The following is a 21426-nucleotide window of genomic DNA, read 5'->3' on the forward strand; positions in this document are numbered from 1 at the left end:
TCACTTCACATCTCAGTGCTCATTGATCTGATCTGTTCTGTCCAAGCATGCTTGGTAGCCTTAACTTAGCATTCAACCCTCATAAAGTAAAATATATCATTGTAATTTAAAATATATATATATTTTATTTTTATGTTTGGAGTTTTGATTTGGGGTGAAGGTTATGTTGTGGAGGGTAATATCCTTGCGGAAAAATCTAAGTTTATTTAACTCTAAATCGATCTTTTTGTAAAAACATGCTGAAAAATGCTGGAGCCCATCTGCTCATGATTTCCCTCTCTTTCTCTCTCTCTCTCTCTCTCTCTCTCTCTCTCTCTCTCTCTCTCTCTCTCTCTCTCTCTCTCTCTCTCTCTCTCTCTCTCTCTCTCTCTCTCTCAATTCAAAATGCTGGGAATAGTTGAGTGTTGCGAGCAGATAGCCCAGCCAGCGAGTGCTCAGGAAAAAATATATATATATGTGAGGCCTGAGTCTTGACAGCTTATTCATTACAATTACTGGGTGCACGTGATTACTGGGTGCATGTGAGGCGGCCAGATGTTGAACCATGCCCCTCAGACAGGGACGTAGACCATTACCCTAATCCGTCTCCATAACGCTTCATGGCACACACGCACACATACACATACGTACATGTACCTTTTTCCTCTCTCAAAAACACACACACAGACTGGGGACAGGTGTGTCACAGTCTCTAAACATATGGAGGCCGGGGTGTTTAGGTCCTGGGAACATAATTTGTTACAATGACTGGTACAAATCATCCGAGGGACACATGGCCATGACCTTCAGATGTGTTACTGTCTAAATCTAACTTCAAATGCCATGTGGATGGACGGATATGAAAATGAGGGACAGAAGGCTGACAGATTCAGCCCAGTCTACTTCTCCATTAGGCTCCAGACTATCCAGGCTCCAGACTATCCCATGAAAAACACATTGGCCATATGATAAAAGAACAGTTGAATGTTTCACCTCTGTTTCTTGATTTTGATTCCCTTACGAAATTAACAGATGCAAACATTGCTGTGTAATGTAATCATCTAATCTGGCCCTATAGTAGATATACCTGTATGTAAACAGTCCTCATAAGCAAGGGCAGGACCAGAATAATTAACATACTGACGGATGGGTAACTGGAGTGACAGTAAGGCCTTGAGTGATATTAATGCAATCAAACTCTCTCCTTTGCAGTGGTGTAAAGTACTAACCTAAAAATACCTACAAGTAGTTTTTTGGGGTATCTGTACATTACTATTTATATTTTTGACAACTCTTACTTCACTACATTCCTACAGAAGATATTGTGCTTTTTACTCCATACATTTTCCCTTACAACCAAACGTACTTGTTACATTTTGAACGCTTAGCAGGACAGGAAAGGGTCAAATTCAAGCACGTATCAAGAAAACACGTGGCCACCCCTGCTGTCTCTGGCCTGGCGGACTCATTAAACACAAATACATCTTTTTAAAATAATGTCTGACTTGCAGTGTGCCCCTGGCTATACATACATTTTAAAAACAAGAAAATGGTGCCATCTGCTTTGCTTAATTTAAGGAATTTTAAATGATTTATACTTTTACTTTTGATACTTAAGTATATTTCAGCAATTACATATACTTTTGATAATTAAGATGATTTAAAACCAAATACTTTTAGACTTTTAATCAAGTATGACAATTGGGTTACTTTTTCCACCACTACTCCTTTGGCCTGAATGCAACGCTTTATTAAACTACCGGCCTCACCATAGTCTTGACGTGGCCACACCGTTTCTAAAGCAGGTGCAGCAGAGGCTAATTGGATATCATTATCATAATGACTTTGCCTGAAAGATGCAGGTGAGACTAATAACATATCATTAAGAGCCCAGCATCGCTCAATCACTGTCCTCCCTCTAAAGTCCTGTGCATTTACCAGGCTTAGGCCACTGAATGTAGAGTAGATCAGAGCCATGTATTTAGAGTTGGGCCAACTCGAATTTTGATTTTTTTTCAAGACATTCAGTCCCATAGCATGAATTAAATCAGGGTTAGGTAACTGTGATGAGGGTGGGGTCCACAAAAAAATCTGAACTCATCATGAGGGGCCTCAGTGGCTCACTGGTCTGTAACCAACAGCCAGTAGCATACCACCTTGCATACCACTGCTGGCTTGCTTCTGAAGCTAAGCAGGGTTGGTCTTGGTCAGTCCCTGGATGGGAGACCAGATCCTGCTAGAAGTGGTGTTGGAGGGCCAGTAGGAAGCACTATTTCCTCTGCTCTAAAATAAATAAATAATAATCCCCCCTGTGTAGGGTGGTCTTTTGGATGGGACATTAAACGGATGTCCTGACACTGAGGTCATTAAAGATCCCATGGCACTTATCATAAGAGTAGAGTGTTAACCCCGGTGTCCTGGCTAAATTCCCAATCTGGCCCTCAAACCGTCACCTAATAATCCCCAGTTTACGATTGGCTCATTCATCCTGAACTATTCCCCAGGTTGTTGCTGTAAATGACAACGTGTTCTCAGTCAACATACCTGGTAAAATAACAGATAAATAAATAAAATTCCATTCCCACACATGCACTGAGAGCTGGGCCCTAAGCAAAATGTTTTTTTTTGTTTTTAATATGATATCTGAGTGAGAGTGACTAACAGAATCAATGGGGATCCCCCGGTCGGTAATTTGACCATGATTATTGCAAGTTTAGATAGCTGACCGCTCTACTCCCTGATTGCTATAAATTTAGATTTCTGTCCGCTAGACTAACTTACCAACCTAAAACATTGTAGGTGACATGGGCTAACTGAGTGACTTTCAGCGACAGACATAAGAGAACAACTGCTGATGAACAACCAAATTTAGAAATTGCACCTTGTATATTCTACAAGGTAGATCGGTGGGCCTACAAAAAGGAGGTAGACCGCCAGCTGCCCAACCCTGATATAAATATTCCCCATGTCATGTTAATGGGGTGCTAACATGACTGCCATATAATTTTGAAGTGTCATGTAAATGCATTATAATGCTTATTTTCTACATTATATTCCCCATGTAATGTTAAATGTGGAGCTAACATGGCTGCCATAGAAGGTTGTATTGTCATACAAATGCATCATAATGCAGATACCTCAAAGGCCCAACTCTCTAAATACATGGCTCTGGAGTAGACCAACCTGCATCTACTAGGCCTAGGTCAATGCATATAGACCAACCTGCATCTTCCAGGCCTAGGTCACTGCATATAGACCAACCTACATCTTCCAGGCCTAGGCCACTGCATATAGACCAACCTGCATCTTCCAGGCCTAGGCCACTGCATATAGACCAACCTACATCTTCCAGGCCTAGGCCACTGCATATAGACCAACCTACATCTTCTAGGCCTAGGCCACTGCATATAGACCAACCTACATCTTCCAGGCCTAGGCCACTGCGTATAGACCAACCTACATCTTCCAGGCCTAGGCCACTGCATATAGACCAACCTACATCTTCCAGGCCTAGGCCACTGCGTATAGACCAACCTACATCTTCCAGGCCTAGGCCACTGCATATAGACCAACCTACATCTACCAGGCTTAGGTTACTATAGAGCAACCTGTAAGTATAGAGCAATCTGCAAAGGTGACAAGACTCATATTTAATTTAGAGCCCAGTGTCGCTCAATCACTGTCCTCCATACATACAGTATACATACCCCACTATACATACAGACATACAAGCCACACCAGACACGCCATTATGGCTTTATTCCCTGTGCCCATACCACAAACAGATTTAATGCGTCTCAGTTATATATAGAGCTATGTGATCGTGGGGTGCTCTGCCACCAGAAAGCAAGTTCTTCTTTATAAAACATATAAAAAACATATTGTATCACAGCACCTATCCTCTTTCTAAAGATCTTATTTAACTCTATATAATAATATGAATATGTATAGTAGCGGCAGGGGTTGTGTGGTGGATGGGCGGTATGTGCCTGCGAGGATTCAGTGTTTTCTGGCTACCAGGACCAAAGACAGCAATGGGAAGTATTCCCCAAAGTTTGGACCATGGGGAAACTTCCAGGGGAAACTTCCAGATTGCAGCAGAACATCCACACCTGTCTCCAGTTGTAATTAGAGACTAAACTGCAGACAGGTGAAACCACTCAGGGCCTCTACTTAACCACGCCCTGGGTTTGCTTTCGTTGACTTTCCTTTGACCCTGGCAGGTGAAGGAAGAGGCGGCTATTGGAGAGACTGAGCATACGGTGGAGAAGGAGGTTTACCAGAATAAAGGAACTGAAGACCAAGAGTGGAGGACCGTCCACTGGCGACAACGTATTTACTTTGTTTGTTTGCATTGTGGAACACTGCCGGTACCTGATAAAAATAAACCGTGTTAACCCTTCCCGTGGACTGGTGGTGTGTGTTTGTACTGTATGTGTAAACCCAGCCTTACCAAGATCATGGCGCCGAAACCGCCACATTGGTGGAGGGCAAGGGCAAGGCAGTCAGGATACACCTACAACCACACCAATATTTTTTTTGGGGGGGGTTGTTCTAAGGACAGACAACCTAGGCAGATCTGTTGAAGCAATTAGTCACATCCAATAACCTGCCAATTGGTAGCAAGCGGAAACCAATCACTTGTTATTGGAGGAACAAAGGAAGTGTCAATTACAGATGACTATGGATATGCAAATGTTAACTGCTGACATCACCCATCGTGGCCACTCGGAAAATTATGCCTTCTGACGACGTTGAGGCTTTCCTAAAGACATTTGAGCGCATGGTAGAACGAGAGACAGGGCCACAGGTAAAATGGGCAGGAATACTTGCTCCATTTCTTTGTTGCGATGCACAACAGGAGTGGTCTGATCTGGAAGCAATGGAAGCCTATGACTATGACACTCTGAAAGAAGGAGATATTAGCACGGTTGGGAGTCAGTTTCTTTGAGTGCACAACGATTCCACAGGTGGACGTATCAACCCGAGAAGGCACCCAGGTCCCATATGTTTGACCTGGTCCACCTAGCAAAAAAATGTCTAGAGCCCAGAAATCTCAATACTGGGCACATCGTGGAAAGAATAGTGATTGACCACTACATCTGGCCCTTACAGTGGTTCCTTCTTTAAAAGTTGTGTTATACTGCAGTACACCTTGCGGGCCGCTGCAGCATTCTGTGGCACGTTATTTAATTGTCAACCGTTTGACCACCAGAGGGCATCTTTGAGAAGCATTTGATAGTCTTCTATATTGGCATTACCAGAGAATTGAAACCCTTTTTAGTAATAACATAGTATATGGGATTGATTAAGAAATGTGGATTAATTAATTAGAATAATATTATGGTGTTTCTATTCTGAGAAACTAAACCCCCTGGGTTTCCGTTTGGGTGGAATGGAAAATGTGGCGCTGTACAACATGATGGTCGGGAGTAGGCTACAGCATTAGAGGATTCTAAATTGTTTGCCTTCATTAGACAACTTTGTTCCAATATTTCTGTAAATCAGTGATATTTATTCCCATAGTAATTCATTATGGATCCATTAAATCAACATCTGCATTTTGAAAGAGTATTTTTATCATTTTATTAACAAAAGAATAAAGATGCTGATGAAGAAATACAGTACTGCAGAGTATTTCCTTTTACATTCATTTTACATTCCCCAATGGGGAGGAAGGAGTAGGCTGTCCTTGTAAATAATAATTTGTTCTTAACTGACTTGCCTAGTTAAATAAAGGTTACACTAAGAGCATAACATTTCTGCACCCTAATTTTCGAAATGTAGTCGAACCAATACCCAACGGAGATTAAGTGAAAATAAAATTCTCATTGATTTATCAAGACTAGTCCCCATGCTAGTCTCAGAGTAGTGCGAAACTGTGCTAAAATAGGCAGTATTTTGATGTTTGGATTAAAAACGTACCCAAATGAAACTGCCTATTTCTCAGGCCCAGAATCTAGAATATGCATATAATTGTCAGATTAGGATAGAAAACACTCTAAAGTTTCCAAAACTGTCAAAATATTGTCTGTGAGTATAACAGAACTGATATTGCAGGCAAAAACATGAGGAAAATCCAACCAGGAAGTGCCTAAGAGAAACGAATCTTCCTGTTCCATTGCATGCCTTCCCTCCATTTAAAGGGATATCAACCAGATTCATTTTCTTATGGCTTCCACGTGGTGTGGACAGTCTTTAGACATAGTTTCAGGCTATTATTTTGAAAAATAAGCGAGAAAGATCACATCGCGACATTGAATGGCTGGGTGCCAGCAGCGTTTTGCTGCTCTCCTTTTGAAGAAGCTACAGTCCGGTTGAAATATTATTGATTATATATTGTAAAAACAACCTCAGGATTGATTATAAAAAACATTTGCCATGTTTCTACGAAATTTTACGGATACTATTTGGAATTTTGGTCTGCCCCATCGTGACCGCTCGAGCCTGTGGGTTTCTGAACATAACGCGCCAACCAAATGGAGGTATTTTGGATATAAAAATAATTTTTATGGAACAAAAGTAACATTTAATGTGTAACTGGGAGTCTCGTGAGTGCAAACATCCAAAGATCATCAAAAGTAAGTGATTCATTTGATTGGTCACGAAAGTCAGAAAAGCAATCTACTGCTAGCTGTTTGTAATGTTTTGTAAGCGGAGAGAGATGTCCTTACATAAACGCTTAGTATGCTTTCGCCGAAAAGCTTTTAAAAAATCTGACACTCCAGGTGGATTAACAACAAGCTAAGCTGTGTGTTGCTATATTGCACTTGTGATTTCATGAAAATTAAATATTTTTTGTCATTTAATTTGAATTTGGCGCTATGCAATTCAGCGGATGTTGACGAAAATTATCCCGCTAACGGGATGGGTGTGTCAAGAAGTTAATATCTGAGAATATCTAAGGGGCTTTTATATAATTTTAAACAAATGAACAATGATAATTATCACTTTGTTTAAAAAGTAACAATATGTTGGAGTTTTCATTTTCTTTTAACCTAGAGTGAGCAAGAAATGGCAATTCTTGAACATAGTATTTTTATCATTATTTTATTAATGAAAGCATAAAGATGAAGAAATACAGTACTGTATAGTATATGCTTTTACATTTGAATAATAATTAATTTAAAGCATTTTGAAGATAGTAGCCACCTGCATTTGTTTATTAGGCTACTGTGCAGTCTGACAAGTAAACATACCCTACAGTAATACTGTAGTAACCATGGGAAAGTGCCTAATTCCTTACATAATGGAGAGCAGGCCATGGCCAGACTTTCTCTGTCACCTCAAGTAATCCTTAAGTCTGTCTTTAATGCTTTTTCGGGTTGCATCAGTCATATACATAAACTTCTGAGACACAGTATTAATGATGAACACAAGGAGTTTCACTGATAAGCCACATTTGCCTCTGGATCCATCCCAGTTTGTATTCTGTGCCCACTAGCAGAATAGCAGAACAGCAGAACGGTCCGGGCAGCCCTTGCTTTGCCTGGTGAGCAGTAGGTCCCGTTCTGTTGTTAGAAGATGAATGAAAATGTAAGGGGGAACTGATGACCTGACGAACCCGCCACATATATTGACTCTGCCTGTCAGAGGTGGCGTTCCAGAGCTCACAGGTGTACCTGGCATGGATTGTGACTCCATCTCATTCCTCACCCCTTGCAACACATCATTCTCCACCAGACTCTCCTCCTATGACGCCTGACTCTCCACAAATGCCGTTCATCTGAGCAAGGTTTTACCTGTGGTTGTGGAGCTGAGTGGAAGTGTGTCTAAAATGTAGTTTAAATAAACATCAGCATTTGAATGTCTTCTTTCTCATTATTTTATTAACGAAAGCATAAAGATATTGATGAAGAAATACTGTACTGCTGTTTTGAGTTCGAAATGTAACACTTAAGCATCGAATAAATTGAAAGTTGAGGAATTTTAATTACAACAGCGGGCAATATAAAGTCTATTGTCTTGCTAATAGGAAAACCCTGATACACCTGCTACAGTACTACAGTACACTTGTGAAAAAACAAGTGTTTGAAAACCTGTTTTCGAAATGCCTCCAGTTGTCCATCACTACTGTAAATAAAAACACAGCATCTTGTTTACATTCTTTATTGTAACCACAATTTCACAAATAATGTGTATCTACCTTTCCAATTACTTTGAGTTAGGGATTTACAAATGTGCGCTTTTCATTAGTAGTTACATTGTTTTAGTTCAAACGTGCAGACTTTTTTTCTTTAAATGATTATTTTATGTAAGGATGCTACATTTTTGACCAGTTACAATTGTATGTAGGCCTAATACAAAAAATCCTACTTCTATTAGGCTGTTAAGCCTCTTAGCCTACCTCAGCCAGTTAAGTTATTTTATATTGGTTTTATATTGGTCTAGGCTCTGAAGAAATAGACTCCAAATAAGCCCACTTGTTGTGTGTAAAGTCAAATTAAAATGAAGATTATTGTTGAAATGAATTGCTCAACTGGTGTAGGTTTTCTCCATCCGTTGGGATGCAACACATGCATAACAAGTTAGCTATATTTTCAGCACCAGCCAATGTTCACCTCCTATTGATTGCGCTGTGGACAAACCCGTAAAACGCTGGGCCAATTGCGCGCCGCCCTATGGCACTCCCAATCATCAAACTGAAAACAGCCTTATGCACTGCCCCTGTGTTATGTTCACTGGATTTCTTGAAACCTCTGATTGTACAGAGAGATGCATCGGACACTGGAATTGGAGCTCGACCCTCGCAGGAAGTTGAGGGAGAGGAACATCCTGTGCTGTACGTTAGCTGTAAGTTGATCCCCTGCTAAACCAAATATACAACAGTGGAAAAAGAGTGCTTGGCAATCAAATGGGATTTGGAGTCCTTGAAATACACTGCTCAAAAAAATAAAGGGAACACTAAAATAACACATCCTAGATCTGAATGAATGAAATATTCTTATTAAATACTTTTTTCTTGACATAGTTGAATGTGCTGACAACAAAATCACACAAATGTATCAAGCCATGGAGGTCTGGATTTGGAGTCACGCTCAAAATGTAAGTGGAAACCACACTACAGGCTGATCCAACTTTGATGTAATGTCCTTAAAACAAGTCAAAATGAGGCTCAGTAGTGTGTGTGGCCTCCACATGCCTGTATGACCTCCCTACAACGCCTGGGCATGCTCCTGATGAGGTGGCGGATGATCTCCTGAGGGATCTCCTCCCAGACCTGGACTAAAGCATCCACCAACTCCTGGACAGTCTGTGGTGCAACGTGGCGTTGGTGGATGGAGCGAGACATGATGTCCCAGATGTGCTCAATTGGATTCAGGTCTGGGGAACGGGCTGGCCAGTCAATAGCATCAATGCCTTCCTCTTGCAGGAACTCCTGACACACTCCAGCCACATGAGGTCTAGCATTGTCTTGCATTAGGAGGAACCCAGGGCCAACCGCACCAGCATATGGTCTCAAAAGGGGTCTGAGGATCTCATCTCGGTACCTAATGGCAGTCAGGCTACCTCTGGCGAGCACATTGAGGGCTGTGCAGCCACCCAAAGAAATGCCACCCCACACCATGACTAACCCACCGCCAAACCGGTCATGCTGGAGGATGTTGCAGGCAGTAGAACGTTCTCCACGGCGTCTCCAGACTGTCACGTCTGTCACATGTGCTCAGTGTGAACCTGTTTTCATCTGTGAAGAGCACAGGGCGCCAGTGGCGAATTTGCCAATCTTTGTGTTCTCTGACAAATGCCAAACGTCCTGCACGGTTTTGGGCTGTAAGCACAAACCCCACCTGTGGACGTCGGGCCCTCATACCACCCTCATGGAGTCTGTTTCTGACAGTCATGCACATTTGTGGCCTGCTGGAGGTCATTTTGCAGGGCTCTGGCAGTGCTCCTCCTGCTCCTCCTTGCACAAAGGCGGAGATAGCGGTCCTGCTGCTGGGTTGTTGCCCTCCTACGGCCTCCTCCACGTCTCCCGATGTACTGGCCTGTCTCCTGGTAGCGCCTCCATGCTCTGGACACTACGCTGACAGACAGCGTATACCTTCTTGCCACAGCTCACATTGATGTCCCATCCTGGATGAGCTGCACTACCTGAGCCACTTGTGTGGGTTGTAGACTCCATCTCATGCTACCACTAGAGTGAAAGCACCGCCAGCATTCAAAAGTGACCAAAACATCAGCCAGGAAGCATAGGAACTGAGAAGTGGTCTGTGGTTATCACCTGCAGAACCACTCCTTTATTGTGGGTGTCTTGCTAATTGCCTATAATTTCCACCTGTTGTCTTTTCCATTTGCACAACAGCATGTGAAATCTATTGTCAATCAGTGATGCTTCCTTAGTGGACAGTTTGATTTCACAGAAGTGTGATTGACTTGGAGTTACATTATGTTGTTTAAGTGTTCCCTTTATTTTTTTGAGCAGTGTATTATGTTCTGGGCCGCAAGTTTGTGTTGATGACAGCTCACGCTCCCCCTACCTGGATGAAGCACAAAAAGGACATTAACGATAGGATAAGCCATGTTTTCTTCGACCGCTCTGACCACAGGGTCAACGCTGGGGGGGAAGTTATGTAGAGGTTTCAGGGGTTGTGTGGTGGATGGAGAGTATGTGCCTGCAAGGTTTCTGTGTTTTCTGGCTGCCAGGATCACAGACAGCAATGGGAAGTATTCCCCAGAGGCATGACCATGGACAGCTCAGAGGAAACTTCTAGAACCCCAAAGACCAAAAGTGGAGGACCGTCCACTGGTGACGACGTATTTACTTTGTTTGTTTGAGTTGTGTATATTAGGAACGCTGCTGGTACCGTGCCAACCCTTCCCGTGGACTGGTGTGTTTGTATGTATAAACCCTGCCTTACCAAGACCATGGAGCCAAAACCGCCACAGTATATATGAATAGTGTGTAAATAGCTCTCTTGTCGTCTTTCCAAAACTCTTATTTCTTGATTTATTTTTAAGTCAAATTTAATGTCCTTGTCTATAACTGTTCTGTACTTTGTTCTGACTTTGTACATTTTATGGGGATCCCAGGAAGAGTAGCTGCTGCATGTGCAGTAGCTAATGGGGAACTAAAGTAAACTAAACTCCCTCTTTTTCAGTTTTTGATTTGTTAAAAAAGTTTGAAATATCCAATAAATGTCGTTCCACTTCATGATTGTGTCCCACTTGTTGTTGATTCTTCACAAAAAAATACAGTTTTATATCTTTATGTTTGAAGCCTGAAATGTGGCAAAAGGTCGCAAAGTTCAAGGGGGCCGAATACTTTCGCAAGGCACTGTAAATAGTGATTTTTAATTGAAATAATAATTGTGTCCTTCAAACTTTCCCTTCGTCAAAGAATCCTCAATTTGCAGCAATTACACCCTTGCAGACCTTTCACATTCCATTTCTAAATTTGTTGAGATAATATGAAGATATTTCACCCCATGCGTCCTGAAGCCTCTCCCACAAGTTGGATTGGCTTGATGGGCACTTCTTACGTACCATACGGTCAAGCTGCTCCCACAACAGCTCAATAGGGTTGAGATCCAGTGACTGTGCTGGCCACTCCATTATAGGCAGAATACCAGCTGACTGCTTCTTCCTTAAATAGTTCTTGCATTGTTCTGTGCTTTGGGTCATTGTCCTGTTGTAGAAGGAAATTGGCTCCAATTAAGTGCCGTCCACATGGTATGGCATGGCGTTGCAAAATGGAGTGATAGACTTCCTTTTTTAAGATCCCTTTTACCCTGTACAAATCTCCCACTTTACTACTACAAAAGCACCCCCAGACCATCACATTGCCTCCACCATGCTTGACAGTTTTTCTGCGTCTCACAAATGTTCTTCTTTGTGTTTGGAACACCTCAAACTTAGATTCCTCTGTCTATAACACTTTTTTTCCCCCAATCTTTCTCTGTCCAGTGTCTGTGTTCTTTTGCCCATTCTAATCTTTAATTTTTATTGGCCAGTCTAAGATATGTTTTTTTCTTTGCAACTCTGCCTAGAATGCCAGCATCCCGGAGTCACCTCTTCACTGTTGACGTTGAGACTGGTGTTTTGCGGGTACTATTTAATGAAGCTTCCAGTTGAGGACTTGTGAGGCGTCTGTTTTAGAGGTTGACCGATTAATCAGCTTGACCAATTAATTAGGGACGATTTCAAGTGTTCATAACAATCGGTAATTGGCCTTTATGGACGCTGATTATGGCTGAATACATTGCAATCCAAGAGTAGACTGCGTGGCAGGCTTGACCACCTGTTACGCGAGTGCAGCATCAAAAGGATCTTGTGGCTGCAAGGAGCCAAGGAAAGTTGCTAGCTAGCATTAAACATATCTTTACAAAAAACAATAAATCTTCACATAATCACTAGTTAACTACACATGGTTGATGATATTACTAGGTTAACTAGCTTCAGTGCAAGCAGAGTCGGGGTGTATGCAATAGTTGCAAACTGTGTGAAGACCATTTGTTCCTAACAAAGACCGTAATTCATTTGCCAGAATTTTACATAATTATGACATAACATTGAAGGTTGTGCAATGTAATAGCAATATTTAGACTTAGGGTTGCCACCCATTCGATAAAATACAGAACGGTTCAGTATTTCACTGAAAGAATAAACATTTTGTTTTTCGAAATGACAGTTTCCGGATTTGACCATATTAAGGACCAAAGGCTTGTATTTCTGTGTGTTTATTACAATTAAGTCAATGATTTGATATTTGATAGTGCAGTCTGACTGAGCAGTGGTAGGCAGCAGCAGGCTCGTAAGCATGCATTCAAACAGCACTTTACTACGTTTGCCAGCAGCTCTTAGCAATGCTTGAAACACTGCGCTGTTTAAACTTTGCAAGGACATTTCTAAGTGACCCCAAACTTTTGAACGGTAGTGTACATCTACCAGGCTTAGTTCAACGCATATAAAGCAACCTGCATGCAAACACCTCCGGTCCTACAAGACTTTATTTATGTGTTAGAAATTCAATTTGCTGACTTTGCAAGACTATAATTCGGGATATAGTGGTAAAACAAATGTGACTAGGTGCTTTTCACAAAATAAAAGGACAAGTACAGTAAACACCATTTGCACATCTTTTTATTTTGTTATTTGTGTTTACCCTCCACTATATTCCTAATTATCTTAGAATACAGTGACATGGCTCAGAAGATGTGTTTAACAAAGCAAAGAGCTATATTGAACAATAACATCTCGACTTCCATTCAAGTGTACTGTACACAGCTCCCAGATACTATATTAGGACTATATTAGGACAAGGCAGTGTTAGACATTTTTGCAATTCAGTGTTGTTGCAATTCAGTTGAAAGCCACAGACCTTTAATGTGTCAGTAGGTTAATAAACAGTCAGATACCCCAAATCTGTCAAACATGGGAATTACATAATTTATTGCCAGTGTGTGTAATGTCATTTTACTTTCTATATACACTGTATACAGTGGTGCAAAAAAGTATTTAGTCAGCCACCAATTATGCAAGTTCTCCCACTTAAAAATATGAGAGAGGCCTGTAATTTTCATCATAGGTACACTTCAACTATGACAGACAAAATGAGAAATAAAATCCATAAAATCACATTGTAGGATTTTTAATGAATTTATTTGCAAATTATGGTGGAAAATAAGTATTTGGTCAATAACAAAAGTTTATCTCAATACTTTGTTACATACCCTTTGTTGGCAATGACAGAGGTCAAACGTTTTCTGTAAGTCTTCACAAGGTTTTCACACACTGTTGCTGGTATTTTGGCCCATTCCTCCATGTAGATCTTCTCTAGAGCAGTGATGTTTTGGGGCTGTTGCTGGGCAACACGGACATTCAACACCCTCCAAAAATGTTCTATGGGGTTGAGATCTGGAGACTGGCTAGGCCACTCCAGGACCTTGAAATGCTTCTTACGAAGCGACTCCTTTGTTGCCAGGGCAGTGTGTTTGGGATCATTGTCATGCTGAAAGACCCAGCCACGTTTCATCTTCAATGCACTTGCTGATGGAAGGAGGTTTTCTTTGTCCTCCAAACACAACGAGTTGAGTTTTTACCAAAAAGTTATATTTTGGTTTGATCTGTCCATATGACATTCTCCCAATCTTCTTCTGGATCATCCAAATGCTCTCTAGCAAACTTCAGACGGGCCTGGACATGTACTGGCTTAAGCAGAGGGACACGTCTGGCACTTCAGGATTTGAGTCCCTGGCAGCGTAGTGTGTTACTGATGGTAGGCTTTGTTACTTTGGTCCCAGCTCTCTGCAGGTCATTCACTAGGTCCCCCCGTGTGGTTCTGGGATTTTTGCGTTCTTGTGATCATTTTGACCCCATGGGGTGAGATCTTGTGTGGAGCCCCAGATCGAGGGAGATTATCAGTGGTCTTGTATGTCTTCCATTTCCTAATAATTGCTCCCACAGTTGATTTCTTCAAACCAAGCTGCTTACTTATTGCAGATTCCGTCTTCCCAGCCTGGTACAGGTCTACAATTTTGTTTCTGGTGTCCTTTGACGGCTCTTTGGTCTTGGCCATAGTGGAGTTTGGAGTGTGACTGTTTGAGGTTGTGGGCAGGTGTCTTTTATACCGATAACAAGATCAAACAGGTGCCATTAATACAGGTAACGAGTGGAGGACAGAGGAGCTTCTTAAAGAAGAAGTTACAGGTCTGTGAGAGCCAGAAATCTTGCTTGTTTGTAGGTGACCAAATACTTATTTTCCACCACCATTTGTAAAGAAATTCGTTAAAAATCCTACAATGTGATTTTTCTTTTTTTTTTTTTCTCATTTCGTCTGTCATAGTTGAAGTGTACCTATGATGAAAATTACAGGCCTTTCTCATCTTTTTTAAGTGGGAGAACTTGCACAATTTAATGGCTGACTAAATACTTTTTTTGCCCCACTGTATACATAAAAGTATAAGGACATCCCCTTCAAATTAGTGGATTCGGCTATTTCAGCCACACCCATTGCTGACAGGTGTATAAAATCGAGCACACAACCATGCAATCTCCATAGACACAAATTGGCAGTAAAATGGCCTTACTGAAGAGCTCAGTGACTTTCAATGTGGCACCGTCATAGGATGACACCTTTCCAACAAGTCAGTTCGTAAAATATCTGCCCTGCTGGAGCTTCCCCGGTCAACTGTAAGTGCTGTTATTGTGAAGTGGAAATGTCAAGGAGAAAAACAATGGCTCAGGCGCGAAGTGGTAGGCCCCACAAGCTCACAGAACAGGACCGCCGAGTGCTGAAGTGCATAGCTTGTAAGAAATTGTTTGTCCTCGGTCGAAACACTCACTACCGAGTTCCAAACTGCCTCTGGAAGCAATGTCAGCACAAGAACTGTCGAACACAAGTCTAAGATCACCATGAGCAATGCCAAGTGTCGGCTGGAGTGGTGTAAAGCTTGCTGCCATTGGACGCTGGAGCACTGGAAATGCGTTCTCTGGAGTGATGAATCTCGTTTCACCATCTGGCAGTCCAACGGACAAATCTGGGTTTGGCGGATGCAAAGAGAATGCTACCTGCCCGAATGCATAGTGCCAAGTGTAAAGTTTGGTGAGGAGGAATAATGGTCTGAGGCTGTTTTTCATGGTTTGGGCTAGGCCCCTTAGTTACAGTGAAGGGAAATCTTGACACTACAGCATACAAAGACATTATAGACAATTCTGTGCTTTTGAACTTTGTGGCAACAGTTTGGGGAAGCATCTTTCCTGTTTCAGCATGACAATGCCTCGCGCACAAAGCGAGATCCATACTGAAAAGTTTTGTCGAGATTGGTGTGGAAGAAGTTGACTGGCCTGCACAGTGCCCTGACCACAACCTGATCAAACACCTTTGGGATGAATTAGAACGCCGACTGCGAGCCAGGTCTAATCGCCCAACATCAGTGCCTGACCTCAATAATGCTCTTGAGGCTGAATGGATGCAAGTCCCCGTAGCAATGTTCCAACATCTAGTGGAAAGTCTTCCCAGAAGAGTGGAGGCTGTTATAGCAGCAAAGGGGTGACCAACTCCATATTAATGCCCATGATTTTGGAATGAGATGTTCAACAAGCAGGTGTCCACATACTTTTCAAACACACACACACACACACACACACACAAATGTACATGCAAGTGCGCACACACACACACACACACACACACACACACACACACACACACACACACACACACACACACACACACGTGTGTGTGTGTGTGTGTGTGTGTGTGTGTGTGCGTGTGTGTGTGTGTGTGTGTGTGTGTGTGTGTGTGTGTGTGTGTGTGTGTGTGTGTGCGCACTTGCATGTACATTTGTGTGTGTGTGTGTGTTTGAAAACGTGCATGGTGTCTGAAAAACAGCAGGAGTGGCCCACAAGATAGAAACCCTGTGGCAGGTTATCCAAGTCAGCTTCCATCCTTATTATTTACAGTGTCTTCCTCCATCATGAAATTGATTCCCTCAATTGATCGCGCCATCTAAATACACAATAGCTCTCCCAGGTAGCACACAATAGGGAATCACAGATAAAGGCTATAGCCTCACACATAAAGGAGCTGGGGTTTTTCCTTTGAGAATAGCAAAGGACAGGTTTGTGTAAGGAGTTTTTACTGACTGGGCTCCCTGATCGATGCGTTCATCATGATGTTTTTCTCGGGAAGGCCTTTCTAAGAATCAATGAAATCAATGGTTGTTATTGTTTGTAATATACAGGTAACTGCTAAAATAAAGGAAACATGAGAGATACAGAGTATATAGAAAGCAGGTGCTTCCACACAGGTGTGGTTCCCTTGAAAGAGGGGTCTCAAAGGAGTATAGATTGACCTTTTCACGAATGAGTTCCAAATATCTCTAACGGTCGTCCCAGCGTGAGTTTATTTATGCGGGTGATGTCAGAAAGCACTCCCTGTTCCAACATTGTTACGCAACAGGACAGTTAGACTGTTTCAACTTGTCAATTTCAAATTATTTTCTAACAACAGATTGAATTGAGTTGCGTTCCTCCTTCTCATTAATTCACGTAAGAAGTAGCCCATTTCACTGTTGCGGACAATTTATGTTTGACGCTTTACTAAGCCGGACAAACTTCTCTCTTTGTGGAGAGCCCAAGCTCTTCTCAGGTATTTCCCCCAGATCAAGTATGAAGACATTGCGCATCTCTAGCAAGACCAAGCCTTGTACAAACTTTGTCCCCCCGGCACATTTTATAGGTGGCACTTGCCTTCATTGTTGTTTTCCTTACAAATAATAACTTTGGTCATGTGTGCGTTCAAAGTTAGTGCCTTATTTTCTGTATATCGTCTTGTCGTTTCTTCTGTAGCATACCGTATGTATGTATGGAGCAAAATGTATTTATTTACTGTTTCATTTAGGTTTTCAAGTACTGGTTACAAATCATGCATTCCAATTCTTGCATACATTGTAATGGACACATATGCTGTGTGTAAAAATACTTTTTTGAAGGTTGTACTGAGCGAATGCTAAGCTATTTGTGGTGTTATGTTGGTTGACATCATACAATGCATTCTGGTTGTCTTCTGAGTTCCCAGTTGTCTTGAATGCACTGAAGTTGAAAGTCAGAGATTTCCGATTTCCCAGTTTCCAGTTGTTTTGAACACGACATCAGATTGGAACTTTGGTACCTCAGAGTTGCCACCTCAGACCCCCCTTTCCAGGAGTTTTATTTTTATTTAGCGGATAAACTTCTGTGTTTGCCACAGATTTATTGAGAAATAGCCCATCATAGTAACATTTCCTGCATCATAACCCCCCACGATACCTTCCCCCATTTCTATCCCCGATGGGCTCCTAAAATGGTTTCATCCATGCTTAGCTTTTACACTATGGTTTGGCTAGGCCGTAGACTTGTATTTGGTGTGATGATCTGTGAGGTGGTAACACAAATACCCTCGAACTAAAGCTGTCAGTCTGCACTTTAACCTCATAGTAATCCAATCCAAAGAGTTTGAGTACAGAGCCAAAACAACAACAAAATTGTCACTGTCCCAATACATTTAGAGCTCACTGTATGTGAGATTAAAGCATTTCTCATCAATATGAGAGAATCAAATTAGGCCTACCTGGGTAATGATAAGCAGTATCCAAGAAATCCAAGATGGCGTAGCAATCGGACGTGTGTTTTGTCTTGTCCCGTCCTGTCTAGTGTAAATATAGTTTTCTTCGTTTTTTTTTTCTGTATATATTTCGTACATATTTTAATCTCACTTTCAAACTAGAGCTGAATATACTCTCCTGCAACCCGCATCACCCAATGTGGTACGGATCTGCTTTTTCTATACTTTACTTTAGAACCGTCAGAAGCTAGCCAGCTAACTAGCTACTACTCAGTTAGCCATTGCTAGCGGTCTTCAAAGCTAACTAGGACACCAGCGCGACATCAACCCAGAGCATATCAGACTGCTCTTTCTCTACCACATCTCCGGATTCCTACCGCAAGCTCTGAACCTTTACACCGGATCATCGCAACTAGCTAGCTGCAATCCGAGTGGCTACTCCTGGCTAACGTCTCTGTCCCAAAACAAGCTACAGTTAGCCTTGAGCTAAGCCCATCTCCCGACTAGCCGAAGAGGCCCAACAATACCTCTTTTGCCAATTGGCCTGGACCCTTTACTGCCGACACGGAGCCCCGCCGATCCATCACGACTGGTCCGCCGACATAATCGTCCGAGGTGGTTTCAACAGGCTTTTTCGTTGCGACATCGCCAAAGATCCATCTGCTGGCCAAGGCCCGCGAGCTTTCTGAAACTGTGTCTCCAGCTCACCCAGCGCATTAGAGCTCCTGTAGCATAATCCTGGGCTACAATTACCCGGGCCCACGACCGGTCTGTCGATGTCACCGCAAGAAGGTCATTCACTAGGCCCCATGTGGTTCTGGGATTTTTTTTGCTCTTTCTTGTGATCATTTTGACCCCATGGGGTGAGGAATAAACAGACTCACCCCATCGCGACGTCCCCCAAAGGTTAGCTCTCTAGCCCTCGCTATCTCCCTGCTTGCTAATTCGGCCTGCTAACGGTTAGCTTGTCTAGCCCGGGCCTACGAACTGTTAGCTTGTTAGCACAGGCCTGCTAACCATCTGGCTCACTGCGTTCTAAACACTCTGAACCCATTTACTTTCTATCTCTCTTTGATTTTTATTTTGTTTATACCTTCCGAAACCTGCCTCACCCACTGTGATAAATCGCTATCACCTTTAATTTTATTTTATTTTTATGACACACTCAAGAACCTCCAGACGCTAACCAGCTAACTAGCTACAAGCTATTTAGTCATTGTTAGTTTTTTTTTTATTTATTTTTTTTATTTTTTATTATTATTTTTTTTTTAACCTGGATAACACTCGCCAGCCCAGCTTCCCTGCCCATCCACCGCTGCCCCCTGGACACTGATCTCTTGGCTACATAGCTGACGCACGCTGGACTGTCCATTAATCACGGTACTCCATTCTGCTTGTTTGTTTTATCTGTCGACCCAGTTGCCTAGTCAACGCCATTTTACCTGCTGTTTGTTGTGCTAGCTGATTAGCCTCGCCTACTGTTTTTAGCTAGCTTTCCCAATTCAACACCTGTGATTACTGTATGCCTCGCTGTATGTCTCTCCCAAATGTCAATATGCCTTGTATACTGTTGTTCAGGTTAGTTATCATTGTTTTAGTTCACAATGGAGCCCCTAGATCCACTCTGCATACCCCTGTTACCTCCTTTGTCCCACCCCCACACATGCGGTGACCTCACCCATTACAACCAGCATGTCCAGAGATACAACCTCTCTCATCATCACCCAGTGCCTGGGCTTACCTCCGCTGTACCCGCACCCCACCATACCCCTGTCTGCGCATTATGCCCTGAATATATTCTACCATGCCCAGAAACCTGCTCCTCTTATCCTCTGCCCCCAACGCTCTAGGCGACCAGTTTTGATAGCCTTTAGCCGCACCCTCATACTACTCCTTCTCTGTTCCGCGGGTGATGTGGAGGTAAACCCAGGCCCTGCATGTCCCCAGGTACCCTCATTTGTTGACTTCTGTGATCGAAAAAGTCTTGGTTTTATGCATGTCAACATCAGAAGCCTCCTCCCTAAGTTTGTTTTACTCACTGCTTTAGCACACTCTGCTAACCCTGATGTCCTTGCCGTGTCTGAATCCTGGCTCAGGAAGGCCACCAAAAATTCAGAGATTTCCATACCCAACTATAACATCTTCCGTCAAGATAGAACTGCCAAAGGGGCGGAGTCGCAGTCTACTGCAGAGATAGCCTGCAAAGTAATGTCATACTTTCCAGGTCCATACCCAAACAGTTTGAACTACTAATTTTGAAAATTACTCTCTCCAGAAACAAGTCTCTCACTGTTGCCGCCTGCTACCGACCCCGTCAGCTCCCAGCTGTGCCCTGGACACCATTTGTGAATTGATCGCCCCCATCTAGCTTCAGAGTTTGTCCTGTTTGGTGAGGTGACCTAAACTGGGATATGCTTAACACCCCGGCAGTCCTACAATCTAAGCTAGATGCCCTCAATCTCACGCAAATCATCAAGGAACCCACCAGGTACAACCCTAACTCTGTAAACAAGGGCACCCTCATAGACGTCATCCTGACCAACTGGCCCTCCAAATATACCTCCGCTGTCTTCAACCAGGATCTCAGCGATCACTGCCTCATCGCCTGTATCCGCCACGGAGCCGCAGTCAAACGACCACCCCTCATCACTGTCAAACGCTCCCTAAAACACTTCTGTGAGCAGGCCTTTCTAATCGACCTGGCCCGTGTATCCTGGAAGGACATTGACCTCATCCCGTCAGTTGAGGATGCCTGGTCATTCTTTAAAAGTAACTTCCTCACCATTTTGGATAAGCATGCTCCGTTCAAAAATGCAGAACCAAGAACAGATACAGCCCTTGGTTCACCCCAGACCTGACTGCCCTCGACCAGCACAAAAACATCCTGTGGCGGACTGCAATAGCATCGAATAGCCCCGTGATATGCAACTGTTCAGGAAGTCAGGAACCAATACACGCAGTCAGTCAGGAAAGCTAAGGCCAGCTTCTTCAGGCAAAAGTTTGCATCCTGTAGCTCCAACTCCAAAAGTTCTGGGACACTGTGAAGTCCATGGAGAACAAGAGCACCTCCTCCCAGCTGCCCACTGCACTGAGGCTAGGAAACACGGTCTCCACCGATAAATCCATGATTATCGAAAACTTCAATAAGCACTTCTCAACGGCTGGCCATGCCTTCCGCCTGGCTACTCCAACCTCGGCCAACAGCTCCGCCCCCCGTAGTTCCTCACCCAAGCCTCTCCAGGTTCTCCTTTACCCAAATCCAGATAGCAGATGTTCTGAAAGAGCTGCAAAACCTGGACCCGTACAAATCAGCTGGGCTTGACAATCTGGACCCGCTATTTCTGAAACTATCTGCCGCCATTGTCGCAACCCCTATCACCAGCCTGTTCAACCTCTCTTTCATA

At 42.9% G+C, this 21426-nt stretch overlaps 1 protein-coding gene and 1 long non-coding RNA gene across 2 annotated transcripts in view; one reads left to right on the plus strand and one right to left on the minus strand.

Moving 5' to 3' along the window:
- Nucleotides 1-21426, minus strand: part of LOC118398463 (disks large-associated protein 2) — a 126011-nt gene that overhangs the window by 34252 nt on the left and 70333 nt on the right. The gene's annotated exons all lie outside the window — the stretch shown is intronic.
- The window catches only part of LOC127909420 (uncharacterized), a 286097-nt gene continuing 274003 nt past the window's right edge, over nucleotides 9333-21426 (plus strand). The window contains exon 1 of the long non-coding RNA XR_008071068.1: nucleotides 9333-9391. This is a non-coding gene — a long non-coding RNA (uncharacterized LOC127909420). The remainder of the gene's footprint in view (nucleotides 9392-21426) is intronic.

Source organism: Oncorhynchus keta, chromosome 19 (genome assembly GCF_023373465.1).
Source record: "Oncorhynchus keta strain PuntledgeMale-10-30-2019 chromosome 19, Oket_V2, whole genome shotgun sequence".
Taxonomy (NCBI): domain Eukaryota; kingdom Metazoa; phylum Chordata; class Actinopteri; order Salmoniformes; family Salmonidae; genus Oncorhynchus; species Oncorhynchus keta.